Source organism: Panthera uncia (assembly GCF_023721935.1).
Source record: "Panthera uncia isolate 11264 chromosome B3 unlocalized genomic scaffold, Puncia_PCG_1.0 HiC_scaffold_1, whole genome shotgun sequence".
Taxonomy (NCBI): domain Eukaryota; kingdom Metazoa; phylum Chordata; class Mammalia; order Carnivora; family Felidae; genus Panthera; species Panthera uncia.
Window position 1 is genome coordinate 16759599 of NW_026057582.1, and position 24936 is coordinate 16784534.

The 24936-nt window shown below is 37.4% G+C and overlaps 1 long non-coding RNA gene across 1 annotated transcript in view; it reads right to left on the reverse strand.

Moving 5' to 3' along the window:
• LOC125909284 (uncharacterized) overlaps positions 1 to 24545 on the reverse strand; it is a 92553-nt gene extending 68008 nt beyond the window's left edge. The window contains exons 1-2 of the long non-coding RNA XR_007453642.1: positions 24444 to 24545; positions 21808 to 21883 (exon numbers count right to left, since the gene is read on the reverse strand). This is a non-coding gene — a long non-coding RNA (uncharacterized LOC125909284). The remainder of the gene's footprint in view (positions 1 to 21807; positions 21884 to 24443) is intronic.
• Between the last annotated feature and the right edge of the window lie 391 nt (positions 24546 to 24936).

Here is a 24936-nt window from a genome sequence, read left to right on the forward strand (position 1 = left end):
ATCATCCTCAATGGGGAAAAACTGAGAGCTTTTTCCCTGAGATCAGGAACACGACAGGGATGTCCACTCTCACCGCTGTTGTTTAACATAGTGTTGGAAGTTCTAGCATCAGCAATCAGACAACAAAAGGAAATCAAAGGCATCCAAATTGGCAAAGATGAAGTCAAGCTTTCACTTTTTGCAGATGGCATGATATTTTTCATGGAAAACCAGATAGACTCCACCAAAAGTCTGCTAGAACTGATACATGAATTCAGCAAAGTCGCAGGATACAAAATCAAGGTACAGAAATCAGTTGCATTCTTATACACTAATAATGAAGCAACAGAAAGACAAATAAAGAAACTGATCCCATTCACAATTGCACCAGGAAGCATAAAATACCTAGGAATAAACCTAACCAAAGATGTAAAAGATCTGTATGCTGAAAACTATAGAAAGCTTATGAAGGAAATTGAAGAAGATATAAAGAAATGGAAAAACATTCCGTGCTCATGGACTGGAAGAATAAATATTGTCAAAATGTCAATACTACCCAAAGCTATCTACACATTCAATACAATCCCAAACCAAATTGCACCAGCATTCTTCTCGAAGCTAGAACAAGCAATCCTAAAATTCATATGGAACCACAAAAGGCCCCCAATAGCCAAAGTAATTTTGAAGAAGACCAAAGCAGGAGGCATCACAATCCCAGACTTTAGCCTCTACGACAAAGCTGTAATCATCAAGACAGCATGGTATTGGCACAAAAACAGACACATAGACCAATGGAATAGAATAGAAACCCCAGAACTAGACCCACAAACATGGCCAAGTAATCTTTGACAAATCAGGAAAGAGTCTCTTTAACAAATGGTGCTGGGAGAAGTGGACAGCAACATGCAGAAGATTGAAACTAGACCACTTTCTCACACCATTCACAAAAATAAACTCAAAATGGATAAAGGACCTGAATGTGAGACAGGAAACCATCAAAACCCTAGAGGAGAAAGCAGGAAAAGACCTCTCTGACCTCAGTCATAGCAATTTCTTACTTGACATATCCCCAAAGGCAAGGGAATTAAAAGCAAAAATGAACTACTGGGACCTCATGAAGATAAAAAGCTTCTGCACAGCAAAGGAAACAACCGACAAAACTAAAAGGCAACCAATGGAATGGGAAAAGATATTTGCAAATGACATATCGGACAAAGGGCTAGTATCCAAAATCTATCAAGAGCTCACCAAACTCCACACCCAAAAAGCAAATAATCCAGTGAAGAAATGGGCAGAAAACATGAATAGACACTTCTCTAAAGAAGACATCCAGATGGCCAACAGGCACATGAAAAGATGCTCAACATTGCTCTTCATCAGGGAAATACAAATCAAAACCACATTCAGATATTACCTCACGCCAGTCAGAGTAGCCAAAATGAACAAATCAGGAAACTATAGATGCTGGAGAGGATGTGGAGAAACGGGAACCCTCTTGCACTATTGGTGGGAATGCAAATTGGTGCAGCCGCTCTGGAAAACAGTGTGGAGGTTCCTCAAAAAATTAAAAATTGACCTACCCTATGACCCAGCAGTAGCACTGCTAGGAATTTACCCAAGGGATACAGGAGTACTGATGCATAGGGGCACTTGTACCCCAACGTTTATAGCAGCATTCTCAACAATCGCCAAATTGTGGAAAGAGCCTAAATGTCCATCAACTGATGAATGGATAAAGAAATTGTGGTTTATGTACACAATGCTGTACTATGTGGCAATGAGAAAGAATGAAATATGGCCCTTTGTAGCAACTAGAACTGGATATGGAACTGGAACTGGAGAGTGTGATGCTAAGTGAAATAAGCCATACAGGGGCGCCTGGGTGGCTCAATCGGTTGAGTGTCCGACTTCAGCTCACTTCACGATCTCGCGGTCCGTGAGTTTGAGCCCCGCGTCGGGCTCTGGGCTGATGGCCCAGAGCCTGGAGCCTGCTTCCGATTCTGTGTCTCCCTCTCTCTCTGCTCCTCCCCCGTTCATGCTCTGTCTCTCTCTGTCTCAAAAATAAATAAACGTTAAAAAAAAATTAAAAAAAAACAAAAAAACAAACAACAACAAAAAAAGAAATAAGCCATACAGAGAAAGAGGGATACCATATGGTTTCACTCTTATGTGGATCCTGAGAAACTTAACAGAAACCCATGGGGAAGGGGAAGGAAAAAAAAAAAAAAAAAGAGGTTAGAGTGGGAGAGAGCCAAAGCATAAGAGACTCTTAAAAACTGAGAACAAACTGAGGGTTGATGGGGGGTGGGAGGGAGGGGAGGGTGGGTGATGGGTATTGAGGAGGGCACCTTTTGGGATGAGCACTGGGTGTTGTATGGAAACCAATTTGACAATAAATTTCATATATTGAAAAAAAAAGACAATTCAAAAGGTAAAAATATGTTACTCAATCTGAGTATTACTGGGCCTACCATGTATTACCTAAACTTGACTTAGAATGATAAGAGCTAACACTCATTTACTTTGATTAGACACAAGTCACTGTATTATTGCTCCCTAAAGCTTCATGAAGTTAGCTATTCTCAATGTTTTCATTTTGTAGGCGAGGAAATTGAACTGGGGGGTGTGAAGGTCACATAGCTAGTACATGTAGCAACTGTGGCTCGGCCCCAGGAATCTGAAGTCAGGGAGCTGTCTCTGATTTCCATGTCTATATTGCCTCAAGGGATCCATACTGGAATACATATTAAAGACAAAAATTCACCCTCTTTGAAGAAATTAAAAATAATTTATTGAGGACAATGACCCAAAGCAGAGTTCCAGAGCAGGAACAATTTTATTGGAATCAATGTCTACTTTCAGCCAGTCAGGGGGAAAAAGAAAATAAAATTCTTGTTAGGAGACGTAAAGCTTGGCATATTTGCAAAGGAAAGAGTTATATGACCTTATATGTGCATTTCTTATAGATCCTAGGTTGGCCTCTGACATGAGTCAGTGTTAGGAAGACTTGCTTTTTTTCCATGATGATGATATAATGATGATGCAAATGAAGATGAAGAAAAACAGCTTCCTCTCGTAAGTTATAAACTAAACATAAACATGGTTTGTTAGATGACATGAAACAAAAACAATGGCAGATAATTAATCTTTGTATATTCAGGTTTATGGAGGAGAAAATATGCAAAACTGGAAAGCTAAGCTGAATTAAAGGTGGTCCAAAATACACAACATTTTAATAACTGGGTGACCTACTCTGCAAAAGCTTATCAGTGCCCGTAATTTAATTTATTGCAAAGAAGATAAACAGGGTCGACTGCGTCACTCTACCTTTAGAAGCAGGACTGCATCTCACCCGGAGGAATCCTGCAGTTTTTTTAAAAAAGCATGACTGTGTGGCCTGGGAAGTGTTTATGGCAACTCCTGATGAAGTCCAGAGATTAAACACAAAACAAAGCAAAAGTAATAATGAGAAGAAACTTTCAATTAGTGATGACATTTGATAGGGTGGCCTCATTTTCAATTTCTGTTCCTACATATGGGCCAACAACACAAACGGGGGTAGCATGTAATTTAAACCTGAAACAACTGATTGAAGCACTGTAATTATTTTGAGATACCTCTATAATCCATTGCTGAATTCAGGTAAGGGGACTTCAGTTACAGTTTCTAGTTTGGTCTAGAATACTGTATAATTTGAAAATGCTCTGAAAGCTTTCTGCAAAGATTCCTCTTTAAATTATTTAAATTATGGATAGTACTGATGACTTCCCAAACTTATTTGAAATAGTAGGGCCTGATCATCTTTCAACATGAAAGCTGACGTTCGTATCATGCATACATATGTGTAGCCTTAAAGGGCCTCAGGCTTTAGTCTCTCTGACTCAGGGAACGTAGAGAGAGGACACAGCTGAAGGATGGGGACCGGCAGTCTCAGAAGGTCCAATCTGGGCCTCCATCCTCTGTGCACTGATCCCTGCTGAACAAAGGGCACCTTAGGACCCCTGCCCGTCCTTATTATCCAGTAGAAACTATCCCCACTTTAATCCATATCTCAGACCCCCTACCTACAGACTTAAAGGCACATATCCTTGGTCATATGACTCAGCAGCAGTGTAAACTGTAAGAGTAAAATCAATAGGCATTAAATACTCATCTTTCATTTCAAAACATGAAACTGAAATATAGGATTCTAGTATCAATGAACTTCTTGATTTTACATATAATATATACACATGCTCTACATTATATATATTTTTTTGCACTTAATACTAGCACAGGTACATTCTTTCCCTTCCATAATGCTTTTATTTTTTTTTTTAATTTTTTTTAACGTTTTATTTATTTTTGAGACAGAGAGAGACAGAGCATGAACGGGGGAGGGGCAGAGAGAGAGGGAGACACAGAATCGGAAGCAGGCTCCAGGCTCTGAGCCATCAGCCCACGGACCGCGAGATCGTGACCTGAGCTGAAGTCGGCCGTTTAACCGACTGAGCCACCCAGGCGCCCCCCATAATGCTTTTAAAACCAATGAGTCAGTAAAGCAGAACTTAACCTATACTTTTGAATTTTCAAGGCAATATCTCTAGCTTGGATGCCCTAACGTTTTCCCTCAACCTGTTTTTCCTTCCATGGAGATGCCAGCACAGACCTCGACCTAAACCACTTCTCCCTTTAACATTAAAATAAATGGCAACAACTTAAAATCCCTTTAACTAAATTTAGTTTCAGTGAATGTTAACTCTATAGACACAGTTCTCTCAAGCATGTGTCTGGTCACTTAGAAAACATGCACCACATGTTTTTGTTTCCTCTTGCCTTGTTATATGGCAGGAATATTTTTCAGTACCAAAATCAACTACATTAAATCCATGGAAATTAAACTTAGTGAAAGAGAAACAAAAAGGAGGGAGGGAAAGAGGGAAGGAGGAGGGAAGTTAAGATGTTTTAATATGCTGCTCAGGTATGTCAATAATTGTTGAGCTACAACTGACATTGTATGTTCCACAAATGCTTAGCAATTGGTACAAGTCTATTGAATTACCTCAAATAAAGGAGGCTTGGGCTAGAGATGGGTAGTTAGCAGTGTCATATAACACCTGTGAGAAGTACTCAAATCAATGCTATTTGTATTTATAACTTATATACATAATATATATATTATATTATATATATGTATATATTATGTATGTTATAAATATAAATATATATTATAAATATAAATATATTTATTATATACAATATATTTATAATATTTATATTTATATTATATATTTATACTTATAATATGTTTATAATATATAAATATATATATTATATATAAATATATATATAATAAATATATATAATTTATATATTTATATTTTTATATAATTTATAATTATATTATATATATATATAAAAATATATATAATATATAATTATATAATAATTAATTTATATATATAATTTATATATTTATATTTATATATATATTTATATATATAATTTATATATTTATATATTTATATATATAATAAATATAATTTTCCTCCCTCATTCTCCCCTACTTTTTCTTGGGCTATTTCCTGTTTCCAAAAGAGAAAAAAATTACCCTGAATATACTGGGTGCTGTTAGTTATTGAAAACAATGATTATCATAAGAATGGGGAGAACAAAAACAAAGTTTTTTTAAAAAAAGTCTCCTAATAAATATGTTTTGATTCAATTAATTATGCAGGAGAATAATTCCTAAAAATATATATTTAAGAGGTTGTTGTCCGTCTTGAAATAATATAGTTGATTGCTACCAAAGACATCTTATTGGCTTATCAGGAGATCAATGTGACAGAAATCCCATAAATATCATTTGGTAAAGGACTTAGCAAAATCATTTCTGTTCTTTCTTATTCACGTATTTATTAAGATTTTAAACATCTGAGATTTTTACTTGTTTTTTTTAAATTTCTATTTATTTTTTATTCATATTTTGAGTCGTGAGACAGACAATGAAAATGATTTCTTCTCCAGAAAAACTGTCCTAACCTTCCTCCAAGTGATCTTAGAATCTCAGGGGATAGTTGCAGTGAGAGATAGCCTGGGTATTAGATGCTCCCTCGTGTAATATTCACACAGGTTGGGAGTGGTCTTCTGAATTTCATTCCATTTGCTGAAGATGTTGAGTTGGCAGTTCTGGTTGGCCGTTTGCCATTCAGTATTCTTAGTACTCAGGGCTTGCACCTGTGCTGAACCAAGGTGCCCGCTTTGTATTTTGCGTTGCAAGCCTATCTCTCTTCTGCCTTCAATGGTTTTTATGGATGAACAGACCAGGTCAATGAAGATAAGCCACTGTCACTTTCCACTAAATCTTCCAACTTTTTAAGAAATGCCCCGAAACTGAACTTCTTCTAAGAATTTCTCATTAGGACAGGAACACAGGACCATATTTTTAGCACTGTTTTCTTGCATCAAGGAAGTAAGTCGAGGTTGTCAGTTTCAGCTCGTTTACTATCTCTTGACCATGAGGGAGTAACTAACTTCTCCAAGTCTTAGGTACTTGATTAAAAAGCTAGAATATCAATGTCACCCTTGCCCACCTCCCTAGGTCCTAGGGAGACTTAAGTAAAGTTATGTATGTGAACACACCTATAAACTGTGAAGCATATAGGATAGAGATGGCGTTTTTCTCCTTTCTGATGAAACAGACATGGCACAATAAATCTTACTCTTTAAAAACCTAATACATTTTGTAGTTTTAAAGAGTTTCTTTAACGTTTGAAAGAATGTTTGAGCATATACTGATATCCTGGTTAAAAGGAAGCGGGGGGGAGTAAAACCTGGATGTTGAAAAATAATAATAAATCCTTTCTTTGATTCTAGGGACAAAGAAATTACTGGATTTTAAACATGTCCTCCCTACCTTCATTCTGTATATCCTCTACTTACATTTTTTTATTATTATCAGGGAAGAATTTGTGCTTTTTTGATAGAAAGCCTCTTTCGTGTCAGACTGTGGTGTCAAAGCTAACCATGGGACACAACGTCAAAGAATCTTGTTATGACTGTGGATATGTGAAATACAAATAATTCAGTTAGGAAAGATGGGTTACATCAATAGAAAGATAATGAAAATATTAATGATGCACATTTGTGAAAATATTAATGAGCATATTAATGATATAACTGATGCCCTCCAAGGTGCTCGACAGTCACCATCTGAAGATATCACGATGACATGATAATTTCCATTGATACATGTTATTTTGTTTACTGTTTTTAGTATCTTTATTTAGGTATAATTGACATTTAATCAGCTTCTCATATTTAATATTTGAAAAATATGTCATGTATATACACCTCTATAAAGAAAATGTACATTGAAGATGTATCTTTGTTTCTCTATCTACATAATCTTGAAAATCAACATAGGCCTCAGTGAAATACACACTGAAATGAAAAAGATTTCCGTTCTTCTTTCATCTTTTACCAGTGACTTTTTAATCCTTTTTTTCCACATCGCAAAAGAGCCACTTGTAATTACTTGTTGGTTTCTATTACAGATAGCCACAGAGATGACTTACTTTTTTCCAAATCCATTTTGCAACAGTTAACATTTAAAAACACTTTATCAACTCATTTTAGCCTGAGAAAATAGGGGAAAACCTCTGAAAGCCAACTCATGATGTATTGTTTGAAAATTTAGGACTCAAGCACAAAATCTAGGAATATTCCATCCTTTGTTTTTGTTTGTTTTTTTTTCCCTATCCAACCAGACTGTTGAGTTTCTTCTCAGGATTGTTCTGCGTCCAGTCCCAGGAGTCGAGGCCTCTACTCCTCTGTACCTCATAGTGTACATCCTCCCTCTCTGAGTCTGTGATACTGGAACTCAAGATTCTTCGTCATCAAACTTTTTCTCAACTTCCCTCATTTGCACAGAATCTTCAGGCTGTAGATGCCAGTGGATTGAATGTACTAACTCAAAGACCCGTCTTCAGTCTACTTCATGCCTTTCTTTACTGTCTCCTTTAACAATCCCAAAGTACATCTTAGAACATCTGCCATTACTTCTGGGGAAAATGGCCTGCAAATTTTAAGCTCCAGCAGAAATTCTCTTCCAAGTTACAAACTTTTTTTTTTTTTTTTTTTTGGAAAACTTGCATAATATTTCCTTCTTAATATTGAACAAACACTTCAAATTTCAAATTTCCTATATCTAGTACCAAACCAGTATTGAACATAAATGTGATGGTTAATTTTACGTGTCAACTTGGTTGAGGCGTGGGCTGTGCAGATATTTAACATTATTTCTGAGGGCATCTGTGAGGGTGTTTCTGAATGGGATTAACATTTGGATTGATAGAGTAAAGCAGATGCCTCACTCCAGTGGGGGGTGGATTTAATTCAATCAGCTCAAGGCCTAAATAGAGTAAAAGTTTGAGTAAGAAACCAATCTTTCTCAATTCCTTATAGTAAGTCTGTCTATCATTTGTCTTTCTATATCTATCTATCTATCTATCTATCTATCTATCATCCATCATCTATCCACCCATCCTATTGGTCCCGTTTCTCTGGAGAAATCAGACTAATATGAGAAATATTAAATCAGGGGCTCCTGGGTGACGCAGTCGGTTGAGTGACCAACTTCAGCTCAGGTCACAATCTCATGGTTCATGAGCTCGAGCCCTGTATCAGGCTCGCTGCTGTCAGTGCAGAGCCCAGTTCAGATCCTCTGTCCTTCTCTCTCTTTGCCCCTCCCCTGCTCACGTTCCCTTGCTCAAAAATGAAGAAACATTAAAAAAAAAGAAATATTAGATCACATTTCCTGGAATGTGATTCTGTGACACATTAAAAAAAAAAAAAAAAAAAAAAGAACAGTTCTTCAAATAGATTCTCAAAATAATACCAGCTATTATTACTTTTATTAATAAACAGCTGTGTTAAAAATTTGGGGAATCATATCAAATACAGGAAGGTGATATAAATAAGATGGTTATGGAACACAACTTCCCCAAAATGATATTTATGTAAACATTATTTTATTAATAGTGTCTTGTTAACCACTGAAATGAGCTATTTTTTTAAACTTTTCTGTCACTTGGCAAATATGAAAGATTTGTCATCTGCTTTGTGAAAAGTATATTGACTCTTATTCAGTTTCCTGGATAATTGGGTCTCAAGTAATTCAGATTAGATTTTCATTTTTAAATTAAATCTTATTTGATTATACGTGTCCATATTTTTGTGGAAGTATTTGTGTTATTATTCAGTCATTGCTGCTCACAACATCTTATGAGTCAGAGCAATCTGCATCCTACATTATAAACATTCTGCTTACCCCTAACTTCACTTCATTAATAAAGTATTTAAGAGAGACCAGAGCTGTCAGTTAATGTTTACATGAGTGGTTAAAAAACACAAAGTAAAGAAAGAAAAATATAATCTTTGCCAGTAGCCAGTAAACCAAGCATTAGCTCATATTATTTTCTTTTTGGGTAAATCAAAATAACATACAGATTTGCATCTTTATATATCAACGCTTGTGCCAAAAACATTGACAGGATGTAATGTGACATTACAAAGTCTGCAATAAAGATAAAAGAATAAGAATGTGTCTACATGCTCTAAAAATTGAAATCTATTTAAAAATAAGAAAAAAGAAAATGTACCCACACAGATTTGTTTGTTCTATCATAACTTTTATGCTTATAAGCCCAAAGACCAATCAGTAATGAAACAAAGAGAAAAGAAAAAAGAAATGAATAAATAATTACACAAGTGTAATACTTAAAAAAATAGTTTTGAAACATAAGGTGGCACAGTTGTCTAAACTATTAAACAAAATTCCTAAGAGACTATTAGTTATACTTTCAAATGTTCCTCAGCCTTCTGTAATAGTCACAACAGTATTATCCAGGCGGTTCTTGACCTTGTAAAGCTACGGCAGGAGTTCGCCAATACTACTCAGCTTTCTGACTGTAGAACTAATCTTGTGGTCTAGATAAACCTAATATGTGACCACATACTTCATGCGATCTGAGTAATACATAAAAAATTGACATCAAATTTCTTATGGTAAGACTAGTATGGTAAGGCTAGTGACAAAAGTATGATGAGAAATAAGATGATTACATCATCTGGAAATCTCCGCCTACAAGGTATTTACTAATTGCAAAGCAAAAAAGAACTTGACAGTAGAGAAACCTGGCAGACAACAGCCTACTCAAGTGATAAAAATTAACCATAAATGGAACGTAGAACGAAAGGAAGCCAGGTAACTCCTCATGTGATACACTGAGAAAGACAGGACATCACTTCTCTCATATTTCTGCCCCCAGAGAACCGAGGCTGAATATCATCCTGAACCAATATCAGACAACCCTGAAGTGAGGGACTCTGTACAGAATAACTGGTTTGTGGTCTTCAAAGTCACAAGACCTTTAAAACAAAGACACAAAGCCACTTCCAAAAGGAAGTGGAGGGATGGAGGGACAGAAACAGAGAGAGAGAGAGGGAGAAAGGGAGAAAGAGAGAAAGAGAGAGAGAGAAAGAGAAAGAGAGAAAGAGAGAGAGAGAGAGAGAGAGAGAGAGAGAAAGCAAATGTGATAAACTGGTACATTTGGAGAATATGGGTGAACGGTATAAGGAAGAATTTTGTATTGTTTTGGATATTTTTTTATAAGTTTGAATTTATTTCAAAATAAAAGGCAAAAAATAACACAGAAACATCTGTATTTATGTTCATTACAATTCTTCTGGGCACAAATCATGGTTTTTTTATTTTGTTTTTGTTTTTCACACGTTCCCAAAACCATACTGCAATGATTCTCGGGGCTTCCAGGCTAAAAAGGACTTTAGATATTATTTGGCCCCCTACCTCTTCACCCCGCCAAATTTTTATTTATAGAAGATAAAGAGGCATCGGCCTACATAGATAAAGTCACTCACTTAAATACGTGCAAACAGTAAATGAAAAAAAAAATCAAAATTTGATAAATACTATTCATTTTTCATCCTATCTTTTAATATATTCTGACCTGTATAAAGAAAATGCTAGAAACATCTATCTCTGTACATTTGGCCCTGGAACAACATAGGGGTCAGGGGCTTCAAGACTTCACACAGTTGACAATCTATCACTTTTGACTCCACCAGAACTTTACTAATAGCCTACTGTTGATCGAAAGCCCTAATACTAATATAAACAGTTGATGAGCACATATTTTCTACATGATATGCATTATGTACTTATAATAAAGTAAGTTAGAGAAAAGAAAATGTTATTAAGAAAATCATAAGAGAAAAAGCATTTACAGTATTCTATAGTATTTATACATAAATATAAATGGGTATGAATGTGTGTGCACGTGTGTGTGTGTGTGTGTGTGTGAGTGAATGTACATGTAGTTCAAACCCATGTTGTTCAAGGCTCAACTCTGTATTTTCCTACTATCTAATACAAGATCATGCATAGAGTAGAGGCTCACAAATGATGCCACCTAACAGTTCTATGTCCTGATAGCCCTACTACCTAAATTCTGTCTTCATTCTCTTAGGCAATCACCAAATGCTTATGACTCCCTAGCAGACTCTTCTAGAACAGACACCACATTGGGGAAACAAACATCACTATGTCTTGATCTTCTCCCTTACCTCTTTTTTTAAAATTTATTTTGAGAGAGAGAGAGAGAGAGAGAGAGAGAGAGCAAGCAGAGAAGCAGAGAGAGAGGGATAGAGAGAGAGAAAAAATCCCAAGCAGGCTTCATGTCACCAGTGTAGAGCCGCCACAGGGCTTGATCTTACAACCAGTGAGATCATCACCTGAGCTGAAATCTAGAGTCAGACACTTAACCAATTGAGTCACCCAGGCCCCCCCCCCCCCCGCCCTTGCTTCCCTCTTAAAGAAACTCACACTCAACTTGTGGAAGACAGTCCTATGAACCAAGAATGAAAGTATGGGACAAATAATGTGGTCGAAACTAAGGAAAGAGACATACCTGAGACAATAGTCCTTTGCTAATTCAGACAACTGACACATTGGTTGATCAGCATACTAATGTTTAGCTGTGTTTAATGTAAAGTTGAGCAACACATTGAGTCTATTATGGTACAGAAGAGTCAATGTGTTTCAGTAGCTTGCAGGCTGGGACCAGGATCTGGCAGAGTTGTGTTAGGACAGCATTTTAGTACACTTCCACTTAGGTTGAGTTTGCCTTCTTGAGTTTCCACCATCGTCACTACTCCAGATTGTCCATACTAGGTTCCTCATTCATTTTCAGCCTGGCACCTTATGGCATTTAAATCTATGAGCCCTAATTTAAGAGGAGAAACAAAGCAAGCACATATGTAACAATAAAAGTAAACAAACAAAAATGGTAAGAGATAAAAGTTTTAAGAATATAGATAAATTCTCTCTGAGATAAGAGGAGAGATTACTTTTAGGTTTAGAGAACTGAACATAGTACTTCCTAGGGGAGGGAGGAGTTTTCTAGGCCTCAGACGACAGTGATGAAGGTGGGTAAGGATGTTGCAGAAAAGAATGATAAAGAGAGCAAGCAGGAGATAATCTCTGAAAAGATTTTTAATTTCCCCTTTTCAGATTCTTTATGAGGTCATGACAGTATCTATAAGAGTTCTATAGGAAGACTGCAGATTTTAAAATAAGACCCCTTATAGTATTCCAAATTTGATGTAAAAATAAATAAAGCCATATATATCTATATATCTATATATCTATATATCTATATATCTATATATAGATATATAGATATATTAGGATTCTAGACTAATGGAATGAAAACATAAGGAAAGAAAAAATAAACGAAGGAAGGAAGGAAGGAAGGAAGGGAGGAAGGAAGGGGAGACAGAGAGAGGGAGGAGGAGGAAAACACATGGTGCCCCTTACTATTACCAGCAGATGCAATTACATCTGAACTTCTTGGAAAAACAGGCAGAGATTCTGTGCTTATCTTTCCACCAACATTCTAGAGTTAAACCTGTGTCTGTGATACTTTATTCAGAATAGATAAAGGACAAGTCAAGAACCAATAGAAAGCTGAACTAAGCCTTTATGTTTTATTTTATTATATTCTATTTCAATTTATTCTAACTTATTTATTATTTTTATCTTTATTTTGATGTAGAAGAAAAACTATTAGTAATTTTTATTATCTCTCTGCATATTGGAAATGTTGCAGAGACTTGGCCTAGGTTACATCTTAACAATTAGCTGTAACTGTTTTTCCTCCTATATAGACAGACTTTTGTCTGTCAAATATCCTGTACTTTTATCATTATTTATTTACTTTTATCAGCAAAGAATGCTACACAACCAATAATTCAATTCTTTTATATTTTTAGGCTTTGAAAACAATTTAGTACTCATTTTATCCTGGTGGGGTTTCAGATCTCAGATCAGAAAGACTATACCTCCCAGAAAATGGCAGGGCCAACTTTGTTCAAGACTTTGCAAAACTTCCATTAATTCTGTGGACTCTAATTTTAGGTAGAGGATTTCAAACATGCTGTTTGTTAATAAACGGAATAGCTAGATCTAAACGCATTATGTATAAAAAATATCTAAGAAAACACCTTTCAAGTTGCTTTTTTCTGAATGTATGTATACTAAATTAGTGAATTAATTATTAATTAATTAGATCAAAATTCTTATAGCATTAGACAATTTCTTAGAAAAGAATTAATGTTTATTTTTATTTTTGAGAGAGAGAGAGAGTGAGCATAAGTGGGGGAGGGGAAGAGGGAGAGGGAGACACAATCTGAAGCAGGCTCCAGGCTCCAAGCTGTCAGCACAGAGCCCGATATGAGGCTCGAATCCATGGACCGTGGGATCATGACCTGAGCCAAAGTCAGATGCTCAACCAACTGGGCCACCCAGGCACCCGACCAGTAGGCAAGTTTTAATGGTCTATTCTATACAGTAAAATGGTAAGTGCTAATTGATCACATGGGAGGAAAACATTCTGATAAACTTCAATATTTAACTACATTGCTGTTGGTTTGTAAATTGGCTCCATACGCCGAGCAAGGAGGCATCGAAGAAAGAGGCTACTACGGATAGGTAGCACATTTAATAAGCAAGGGGATTTATGCATGAAACTTGTCTTGGGGGAGGGATGTTTGTCTACTTGTAAGATGAGAAAATTTCTGCACCTGCCCTGGTGGGTTTATAAATCTTAAAAGCTTATACAGAGGCCTTATATGGGTTCAGTCGTATATACTGTTCTGATGATCTCAACATAACATTGCTCTCTCAAGGCAGTGTTTTTAAAAATAGTTCACACTGTGTGAACAACGGGCAGAGCGTACATTCTAACGAAGTGGGAAGGGGGTGATGAGCTTCTGACTGCCCAGGTCCAGCTCGCGGTCAACTGGTAGTCATATCCCCTCAATGACCTCCTTCAAGTTATCACAGTGAATTATCCGTCACTTTTAGTCACAACCCCTGGGAACCTATTCCCTCACCACCACCCACACGAACATAGATATGGTTAAAACACATACACACCACACATACTAACACGTGTCACTGAAAGCACTGACATCTGTACTAATGAAAAATGCTAACAAATTTACAGTTAAGTAATAGTTGTGTACACAAGAAACAGGGCTCTCAGCATTCCTCAGCTAATATCTAAACTAAAAAATAATGATCACTTTAATAACAGAAATCTTAGGGGTGCCTGGGTGGCTCAGTAGGTTAAGCGGCCAACTTCAGTTCAGGCCATGATCTCATGGTTCGTAAGTTCGAGCCCCGCGTCGGGCTCTGTGCTGACAGCTCAGAGCCTGGAACCTGCTTCGGATTCTGTGCCTCCCTCTCTCTCCACCCCTACTCTGCTCACACTCTGTCTCTGTCTCTCAAAAATAAATAAATATTTTAAAAATTAAAAAATAAATAAATTTAATAACAGAAACCTTAGAGTTTTCTACTTTATTTTTATTTTTTTTTTCAACGTTTTTTATTTATTTTTGGGACAGAGAGAGACAGAGCATGAACGGGGGAGGGTCAGAGAGAGAGGGAGACACAGAATCGGAAACAGGCTCCAGGCTCTGAGCCATCAGCCCAGAGCCTGACGCGGGGCTCGAACTCACGGACCGCGAGATCGTGACCTGGCTGAAGTCGGACGCTTAACCGACTGCGCCACCCAGGCGCCCCTACTTTATTAAAAATAAGTATGGAAAGATGAAATGATGTCAAGAGACAAAAATGTCTGTGAAATGTTATCTCCAGCCAAATATGTGTCACTAGGGGAAATTGAAATAAGACAAAGCTTTACATTCTCATTGTTCTTATAGCTTCTTTATTCTGAGATCAGACTAAACGCTATGGAGACATTAGAAGTCATAATCACTGGTATTTTTTCTCTTACAAGCATGGAAAAATAAACATTTTATAGCAGTTCTAGCTTGGCATGGGCTCCTTTTGATGGGGTCTTGTATAAGATCCAGCATGAATACAGATAATGTCTTCTAGACACTGTGTTAAACCCAACCTCAACATCTTGTGAATACAGTCTTCATATTTAGAAAGGAGATTCAAACAGTCAGAGTCAACAGAGGAAAAACCCATTTACTTCCTCCTCTATTCTAATATAAAGAGACAAATAGCTACCTTTATCTAAGGTTCCTATCACAGAGCACCTACATGCTCTGAGAGATTCTTTTTTTGCTGTTGTTGTTTACTTATTTTGAGAGAGAAGGAGAAAGTGAGCACACAAATGGGGGAGGGGCAGGGAGAGAGGGAAAGAGACAGAATCCCAAGCAGGCTCCATGCTGTGAGAGTAGAGTCAACCCAGGACTGGATCTTATGGACCATAACATCACGACCTAAGCTGAAATCAGGAGTCAGACACTCAACCTACTGAGCTACCCAGGCATACCCCACCTCCACTTTTTAAGTTTATTTATTTTGAGAGAGAGAGTGAGAGAGAGAGAGAGAGAGAGAGGAGAGAGGGGCAGAGAGAGAGGGATATATAGAGAGAATCCCAAGCAGGTACTACGCTGTCAGTGTGGTGCCTAATGGGGATGTTGATCTCAGGAACCGTGAGATCATAACCTGAGAAGAAACCAAGAATCTGACGCTTAACTGACTGAGCCACCCAGGCGCTCCTCTGACAGACTCTTTAAGTGAAAGACTGCACCCCGCTCCATTCAAAGCCTTATGTTTGACCATTAGCAAAACACAGAAATTATAACTCAAACTAGAAAAGAATTGCTTGGGATTCTTAGAATTGTTGGAATTCTCCATTTCAATTTTACTTTCAATAATAGACTGTCTCTTCAAACCCACATCATGTAGCCAGGACGTGTAACTGTTCAACTGGTCTACATAATTTGCAGTATATGTCATTCCTGAATCATAAAACTATTACACAATCAAGATTCAGTCAATTAGAGATGGTTACTATTTACTCAAGACTAAAGTAGGTGAGGACGACTTATTTTATGGATGCACTACCGATGCTTTTTTGGCTAATATTTCCATGAGAACAAGTGAACTTATGATTTTCAATAAATTTCCAAATAATTCAAATTATAAGACATTTCATTTAAATATGCTGTTGTGACTGGGTCGTACAAATATTCCAAAAATGAATTTCTTGTTTGTAGTTATATCATAAACCAAATCAGAGGAAATTAATTTATCTGTAGCTCCCTTCTTCCCTTCTTCACTCCCTCCCCTCTTTCCTTCTCTTTCCTTCCTTCACTCTACACATGTTCAGTGTAATTTAAGGTCTAGAATGTTAAATATACACAAATCTAGTGAATTGAACTTGAAAAGCTTTGGTCATAACTTTTACTATTTTGTGTGTGTGTCTTTTTAAGTTAAAGTAAGTAAAACATACTTATTGTAAAATGTCCAAACAATACAGAAGTAACATTCTTCTTTTAATGCCCTTTTAACTTTGCATGTATGTCTTTTCTGGTATTATAAAATGATCTTACCAAATCAAACAGTATTTATTAAACATCTGGATTAAACTCATAATGGTCACTTGACCATGATACATACAAGAAAAAAAAAGAAAAGAATTAGTTTGTTTCTGTCCTCAGAGAGGCAACCATGTAGCACAGTGAAATATATTTGTACTAATAATTAGTCCCTTACCTAAGAAAATATATTGGAGAGTGGTCAATTAAATGGGTTTACATGTCAGAAACATTTGCTACAAAAACAATAGCATGAATTCTAAAAAAAATCAGGGACTTGACCTTTTCCCTGCAGCCCCCATTCCTAATTCCTCTCCAACCATCGGTTCTCTGTCCTGCCACATAGATGCTGGAAAGGCTGCGCAGACAAGGCTGGGAGACTTTGAATAGAACATGGCACTGGCTAGTGTTCAGACCAGAGAGTTAATGTAAGACTTTCCTCCACTGCACAGGAAGAGAGTTTGAGGACTTTTGCCAGAGAACGTTGACGCAAATATAAGAGGGTGGATCCCAGAAAGAGCTTGGCTTCTTGGGATTTGTAAACTCCTGTAGGAAAGGAATGACCACCCCATGGTGGAGAAGCCACTGACATCCCTGCCTTTAGAAGTTGTAGGGAAACATGTCAGGTAGACCGGTGTTGATAGCACTATTGCTTGGAACTGAGACACAGACAAGCCCTTCCTGGTGCCTCAAGTCAAGAGACCTGGGAACTCAAGTCGAGGTTGTCCAACGTTGGCCCAGGGTCACCTTCCTTCCCCCGAAAGGTAGCAAGCATGGCTGATCCTCAAGGAGGCAGTGAAAGAACATTTAAATGTTGCTATGGGGATCCAGCAGCAGGAGAGATGACAATTTAGCAAGAGTTAAAAAGAATCTGTTCTCTGTGGCAAAAATAAACTATTTAAGGTACACATGACAAAACAACAATAGAAACAAAAAAGAACATTACAAAATGAAGATAAAGTGGTTCCATTATAACTCCAAAAAGTCTTTCTGAAGCTAAATGCACAGTATTTTTAAAATATAGAATTAAGTATATAAACAGAATGGAAAGTGCTCAGTTTAAGATCTATTAGTGGCTTGGAATATCAAATTATATATATAATATATAATATCAAATATTATATATATAATATCAAATAATATAAAATATCAAATTATGTACATATATGTGTATGTGTGTGTATATATGTGTGGATATATATAACTTGTAACAAATCCAAAATTTAAAACAAGATAGAAATCATGGAGTAAAAAGCAAAAGACTAAGAAGACAGACATAGGGGACCTCCAATGAATTGGAACTGAACCAGAAATAGAAGGGGGAAAAAACAGGATAAACTGAAGACAGGTTATTCCCAAACAATTGTGGGGGAAAAAATCTAAACTGGAAATGGAACACATTGATTAGAAGGTCTTTTTCATTTCAAAAATGCAAAAACAAACAAACAAAAAAACCAAAGCTCTATGTAGATCCTTATACATTTTCTAAATTTCAATAATTAAAAACAAAACAAAATAACAATTTAAAAATCTTCTAGAGAAAGTCTGAAGGAAAACAAAACAAACAAACAAACAAACAAACAACAAAAACCCAAGAACTATCACCCAGACATCAAACCAAGGTATCATTTACCTGTCAGGGTGGAAGAAAATACAGTACTTATCAAGATTCATGCAATGTATGACCCACACATCCGATGTGAAGAAAATATTTAAGAACGAACTCTAATTATCCAAAATATCATTAGGGACAAAGAGCTCAATACAGGGCAGGATGGAGAATAAATGAGCTATGAAGGAATACTTCCTATGGGACCAGAACATAAATACATGTTAATCCATACGCAATTTCCAGTTTTTAAAAAGCCCAGATATTGGTAATTTCATATGGTTTAGATCATTTCAACACACAGGGGCTGAGGAGTGGGAAGGGAAGATGCGGCAAGTAAAAAATTTTAAAGTTTTATGTTAATGAGGAGGGAGAGACCAATAGGAGGAACAATACAACATTTTTACTAAAAGGGATAGAAGGCATCTGTTTTCAAATGTGTGCTTGCTTTGAATTATCAGAAAAGGAAGTTAGTAAATAAAAGAACAAAGAATATATAGTAACTTGAAAACACAGGCCAAATAAATAGAAAGGAAAACAAACAAACAAACAAAAACTTGAATAGTATATATCAAGTAAGATGGGAAGAATAAGGCTTTTTTTTTTTTTTTACATCAAATGAAAACCTTCTTTTTTTCCTCCCCATTAAAGAACAGTGCGGTTGTGTTAACAAAGAGAAATATAATCTGTGTGCTTGATGAGAATACTTCAAAGTATGCAAAGCCGAAATACAGGGCCGAAGTTCTTTCGCCTCATCTCATCTCTGATGCCTTATCTGATCTCGGAATCTGTCTGACTGTATCCCTGACGGACACCCAATAGGAGCATCATCCCTAACATCCTGAGTCCAATTCCATTTTACTGTCTGGCTGAGAATCACCTCTGGTTAAGGGAAATCAGGATGCGGAGAAGATTCAGGATAGAGACGAGCTTACATGCTGTGCAAATTGAGGTATCTTAAAGACCAATTAAGCAAAGCTTTAATTTTTAGGTTTCTAAAACTGTATGCATCAAAAGGGCCACTAACAATGGTTTCTTCAAAATGTCACATGTATGGTAACTTCAGCTGTCCTTTTATAGCCAAAGACAGAAGAAAGGCAATTTATGAAGAGAGGTATTATTTTGTTTTGCAGGATTTCTCTAATCAATGAGACCATAGGAAAAATTATTTTTGATAGCTCAAAGAACTACAGAGACAGAAATTAAGTAGTTTCAAAAACATGGCATATAAGGACCTTAACAGTGTATGGATGAAGGTTATGGAGTCCACACGAAAAGGGGAAAGAAGCAGAGATGATAGAAAGGTAAGGAAGGGGAAAGCCTGGATCTCATTCTTAGAATTTGCATGGACAATGTCTCCAGTTCTGAAAGGTGTTGGTAAGCTACGAAGTAATGGGATAAAGGGCTACTTTTGACTATGTTCATCTATTTTCCTATGCTCCTTCACCTTAGGGTTCAGGGTACTTATGTTACTCCTTCCAATACATAAAATACTGCATTAGCATTTTAGGGCTACCGTAAGAAATCACCACGAGGTGAATTTAAAACAACAGAAGTGTACTGTCTCACAGTTCTGGGGGCCAGAAGTCCTAAATCAAGGTGTCAGTACGGCCCCGCCCTGACTGAAGCCTTCAGGGGAGACTCTTTTCCATGTCTTTCTCTTAGCTTCAATTGTTGCCCATAATGCTATCTCAGTTGTCACATGGCATTTTCCCTGTATGCTTCTGTATCTCTTCTCTTCTTAAAAGGACACCAGTCATACTGGATTAAGGGTCCACCTTATCTCAGTATGATCTCATCTTACTTAATTACAACTTCAATTAACCTATTTCCAAATAAAGTGATGTTCTGAGGTCCCAGAAATGATATGATTTAGCTGTGTGTGTGTGTGTGTGTGTGTGTGTGTGTGTGTGTGAGAGAGAGAGAGAGAGAGAGAGAGAGAGAGTAAGAGACAGTATCCAACCCCGCACAAGAAATAACAGCTAAATGGTACCAGTTAACCCCAGGCATTTGCTTTTAAATACTAACCTCTTACCATGGAATGAAATACTTTTTTCTACCTGTTAACCTGATTTGGAGTATCAACATTTAGAGAGGTAGAAAGACAAGGGCAGAAAGACTGTCCCAGGTCCTTAAATCACAGCATTTATGCTCAAACCTTCTCTACCTAATTGTTCATTGCTAAGAAGTGTATGTATATGGCCTCAGGCCACCCTCTTAATCAAATCACATAGAGAGCAACCACATCAGAGAATTCACAATGGCCCATAGAATAATTGCTTGACCCCACGGTTGGACAGTCTGTAAGCCGACTTGCAAATTGGCAAGCAGAGCTTAAGTGTCAAAAATGGATAGCGGTTTCATGGTGAATTACATCAGATCACAGAATGTTGTGCCTTCATCAACTGTGACTTACAAAGCTGCAAGGGCAGGGAGAAATGGATATGAATATGACCCCTATATTTTGCACAAAAGTGTCAGTTCAGAAACAAAGACTCTTTTTTCAGGGCATGATCACAATGGACCTGCTGTTCAAAGATGGGTATAGAGATCTTTAAATCCACATAGGATGAGTGATAGACTAAGGTCTACTTAGCTACTTAATAACAGAATCCAAAATATAACAAAAAAGTTTTGGCTTCCACCACCTTGCTGTCAGTCTCCAGTCAGCACTCCACCAACACCAGGAGAGGGGGTGGGGGGGAGGGAAAAATAAAAAAAAACTACATAAAGCTCACCATTGATAAAACGGTTCTTGCATTTTAAAGCTAAATTAAGAAAAATGTTAAAGAAAAAAAAAAAATAAGGGCAAAGGAAGCGTGGGAGGATTGAGCAGGAGTTTGGGACAGACTGAATTAGTTTTGGCAGAAAGACTGTTCCAGGACTCCGGTGACAGTAACTACTAACAAATGCTTTGAGTTCCTTGTTAAACAAATGCTTATTTGGTTGGTACATTTGCAGTTGGACTAAAAAAAACAAAAAAAACAAAAAAACTGCTCTCCAGTTGGCTGGATGTTTAACAAGCTTCTCTTTGGGAGTTCAGCATCTGTCAGGTGAATCAGAACAAGGGTTCCACTTATATGGAGCAGGAGAAAAATTATGTCTAATGAACTGCTAATACCAAGTACTTAGCGAGTATCTCCAAGGCGTGTTCAAATCAGGCCTAAGTTAAAAGGCTAATATGAGTGTTTGATGATCTGGGAAAACTATTCACAAAGAAAAACCAGATTGAAATTTTTATCAGCAAAAGCAACTGTTGACAATGTATTATATGAGGAATCTAATGCCACGTGCCTTACCTGTTTTGTTATTTTATCCTCACGTTGATTCTGGCCTGACTGATTTCTTTCCATTTTACAGATGAGGAAACACGCTCTGTGAAATCAAGAAACGTGCCCGTGGTTATATCACCAGCGTGTTGCAGAATTGGAATTAGAAACCACCTGACTTCAGAGCTTTGGTGCCTACTCCATTCTAACATCTCCCCAGAAAATGATGCAGCTAGAAAAAAGATTTCGAGAAAGTATTCAGTCCTATCTACACACGAGGCCATTTCAGAACCATGTGTTAAAGTCATCGTACAAAAGTCACCCAACAATGTCAGGACTAAATATTGGTATCCTGGCTTCCTCAGAGGAGCCACATGTCATTTTGTGATACTATTTAATATGGAACATATGAAGAGATTTCAATATTTTCATGTAGACCCAGAAGTGAATCATTATGGAGACGGCTGGTTCCTGGAATAGAAGAGTTGATAACAAAATGCAGACAGTCACTTTACGTCCAACTAGTGTGGATCAAGCATCCTTTCTCACATGTGACTTGGTTACAGAATATACAAGGGAGCAAGTGATGTCTGCTTTACGCATCATTCTCTCTCACTGGCTTTCAAAACAATATTTGTTATTTTGGACCTCAGCACAGAGAGCTGACCCAATTACACTCCTCAGTCCTTTGGCCTTCGTCATCTACAATCTTTATAAACAAATCCATGTTTTTTCCACTTATCATCTGCACTCACCTCTGTTGTTTCACATAAGTTCTTTCATATTGCAGCATATTAGGACATGTTTTTTTTATGTGTATGTTTTTAATACAGCTGATCCTTGAACAACAGCAGTTTGAACCACACATGTCCACTTATACACAGATTATTTTTTTGACAAATACTGTAAATGTATTTTCTCTTTTTAAGATTTTCCTAATGACATTTCTTTTGTCTAGTTTACCTTATTCTCATAATACACATAACATACCAAGTATGTGTTAATCAACCATTTATGTTGTCAGTAAAGCTTCCAGTCACCAATAGGCTATTAGTAGTTAAGTAATCGGGGAGTCAAAAGTCATATGTGAATTTTCAACGAACCCCTCCCTCTACCTTGTTCAAGGGTCAACGGTATACATAAATAAAACTGTGGCTCAAAATGTATTCTCTTTCCTACTTTTCTCACTCAACGTTTAATTGTAAAGGATTTCAAACGATACATAGAGCAAAGTTGTTAAGAATTTTACACTGAGCATCCTTACACCTGTTATTTAGACTCAGCCATTAGTACTTTCTGTCCATCTATTCATTCTTCTATCCATCCATTAAACTATCATATGTTGAGATCATTTCAAAGTCCATTGCGGATATCAAAACATTTCTGTCTAAATGTATCAATATGCATGGTTATTAGCTACAGAGCTGAGAAGAATAGAGGAGAACATTTCCTTACAGGGAAATAGGGAGCCCTCATCCCCGTGCTGTGCATGTGATCTTGTTTGGAAATACCTTCTTCTGTTCTGGGCTCACCTTTCTTTGTTCTGCTTAGGTGTGTGCATCATATGACACCTGTCCAACTCGCTGCTTTATCTGCTCCTGGCAGGGCAGGAACATGATCCTTCACATGCAGTAGAAGAGTATGTGAAGACCATCTCCCTGCTGTGGCTGTGGGATGAGACCCACTGGCCATCAGTGACCTCTGCTCACCCCTGACACTGATCATACTTTATCTTGCTCTATGTGAGTAAAGCATTATTCCATCCAGTGCCCTGCGTGAGTCGTACCTTCCTTGACATCCCTGACACCTGTGAACCATGCATGCAGTGGGTTGCCATCCTGGAACTGCTGCTCCTGGTGGCAGGCGACAAGTGTCACTTACTTGACATTTCCCTTACCCCGTGCTTTTCTCAACGATTTGCAGACTCGTGCACTTTCCTTTAACTTCTGGTATCCCCAGGATTAAGTCAGAGGGGGTCATACTAGCCCGTGGTTAATTTCCACCTTGTTAAGAACTCAATCAATCAAAAATAAAAGGTGTTTTATTTGTTTTTCAGACATGATAACGATTACATAACTTTTTGCCCATTTTATGACTAATTTTGGAAACTTCGTTGACATTTTATCTAAAATTACATATATTTCTCTTAAAAGTAGAACAATATCCCAGGGGCGCCTGGGTGGCTCAGTCAGTTAAGCGCCCGACTTTGGATTTCAGCTCAGGTCATGATCTCATGGTAAGTTCAAGCCCTGCTTAGGGTTCTCCCCTCCGCCCTCTTTTGCTCCTCCCCCACTCACATTCTATCTCTCTCTCAAAATAAATAAACACTTAAAAAACAGAATAATATCCAATTGCATAAATGTACCATGGCTAATTTAATTATATCCATACTTTTTGAATCGGAACTGCTTGATTTTTTTTTCTTACTTTTATAAATGACACTGCAACAAAGTTTTTTGTTTGTTTGTTTGTTTTGTTTTGTTTTTTATCCGCATGTTACTAGCTTCCTGTTTAACAAAGTACCACAACCTCGTTGGCTGAAAACGATAGACATTTATCCTCTCACTGTTCTGGGGGTCAGGGATCCCAAACCAGTATCACTGGGCCAGAACGGAGGTGCTGGCAGAGAAGACCTCCATCTGAAGGTTCCGAGAGAGGATCCATACCTTCCCTCTCCCAGCTGGTGCTGTCTGCCAGCCAGCATTCCCGGGGAATTGTCACATCACTGGTTTTCACGGCGAACACCTTTGAATCTCTCCCTGCCCTGACGCCGCATCACTTCCGGGTGTGCGTGCGTGTGCATGCACGTACGTACGTGCGTGCGTGTGTGTCTCCCTCTGCCGCCCTCTCAGAAAGACGCTTACGAGCAGGCGTAGGACCTGCTGGATATTCCCAGATAATCCCCCGATCTCATGAGCCCTTGCTCACAGCTGCAAAATCTTTACCACGTAAAGCAATGATTACGAGTTGCTGCCATTGGGACGTGATATCTTTGGGGGGTCACGATTCAGGCTTTGACACAGTATTTATAGTTTTACTTCTAATTTCTTCTCAGAATTAGCACAACCTGATCAATGGGGGTGAAGCTTTAAGGCCCTGATATATTTTCTCATCGTATTTTTCAAAGTCAGAGCTCTGATTTGCAGCCACTGTGACAAT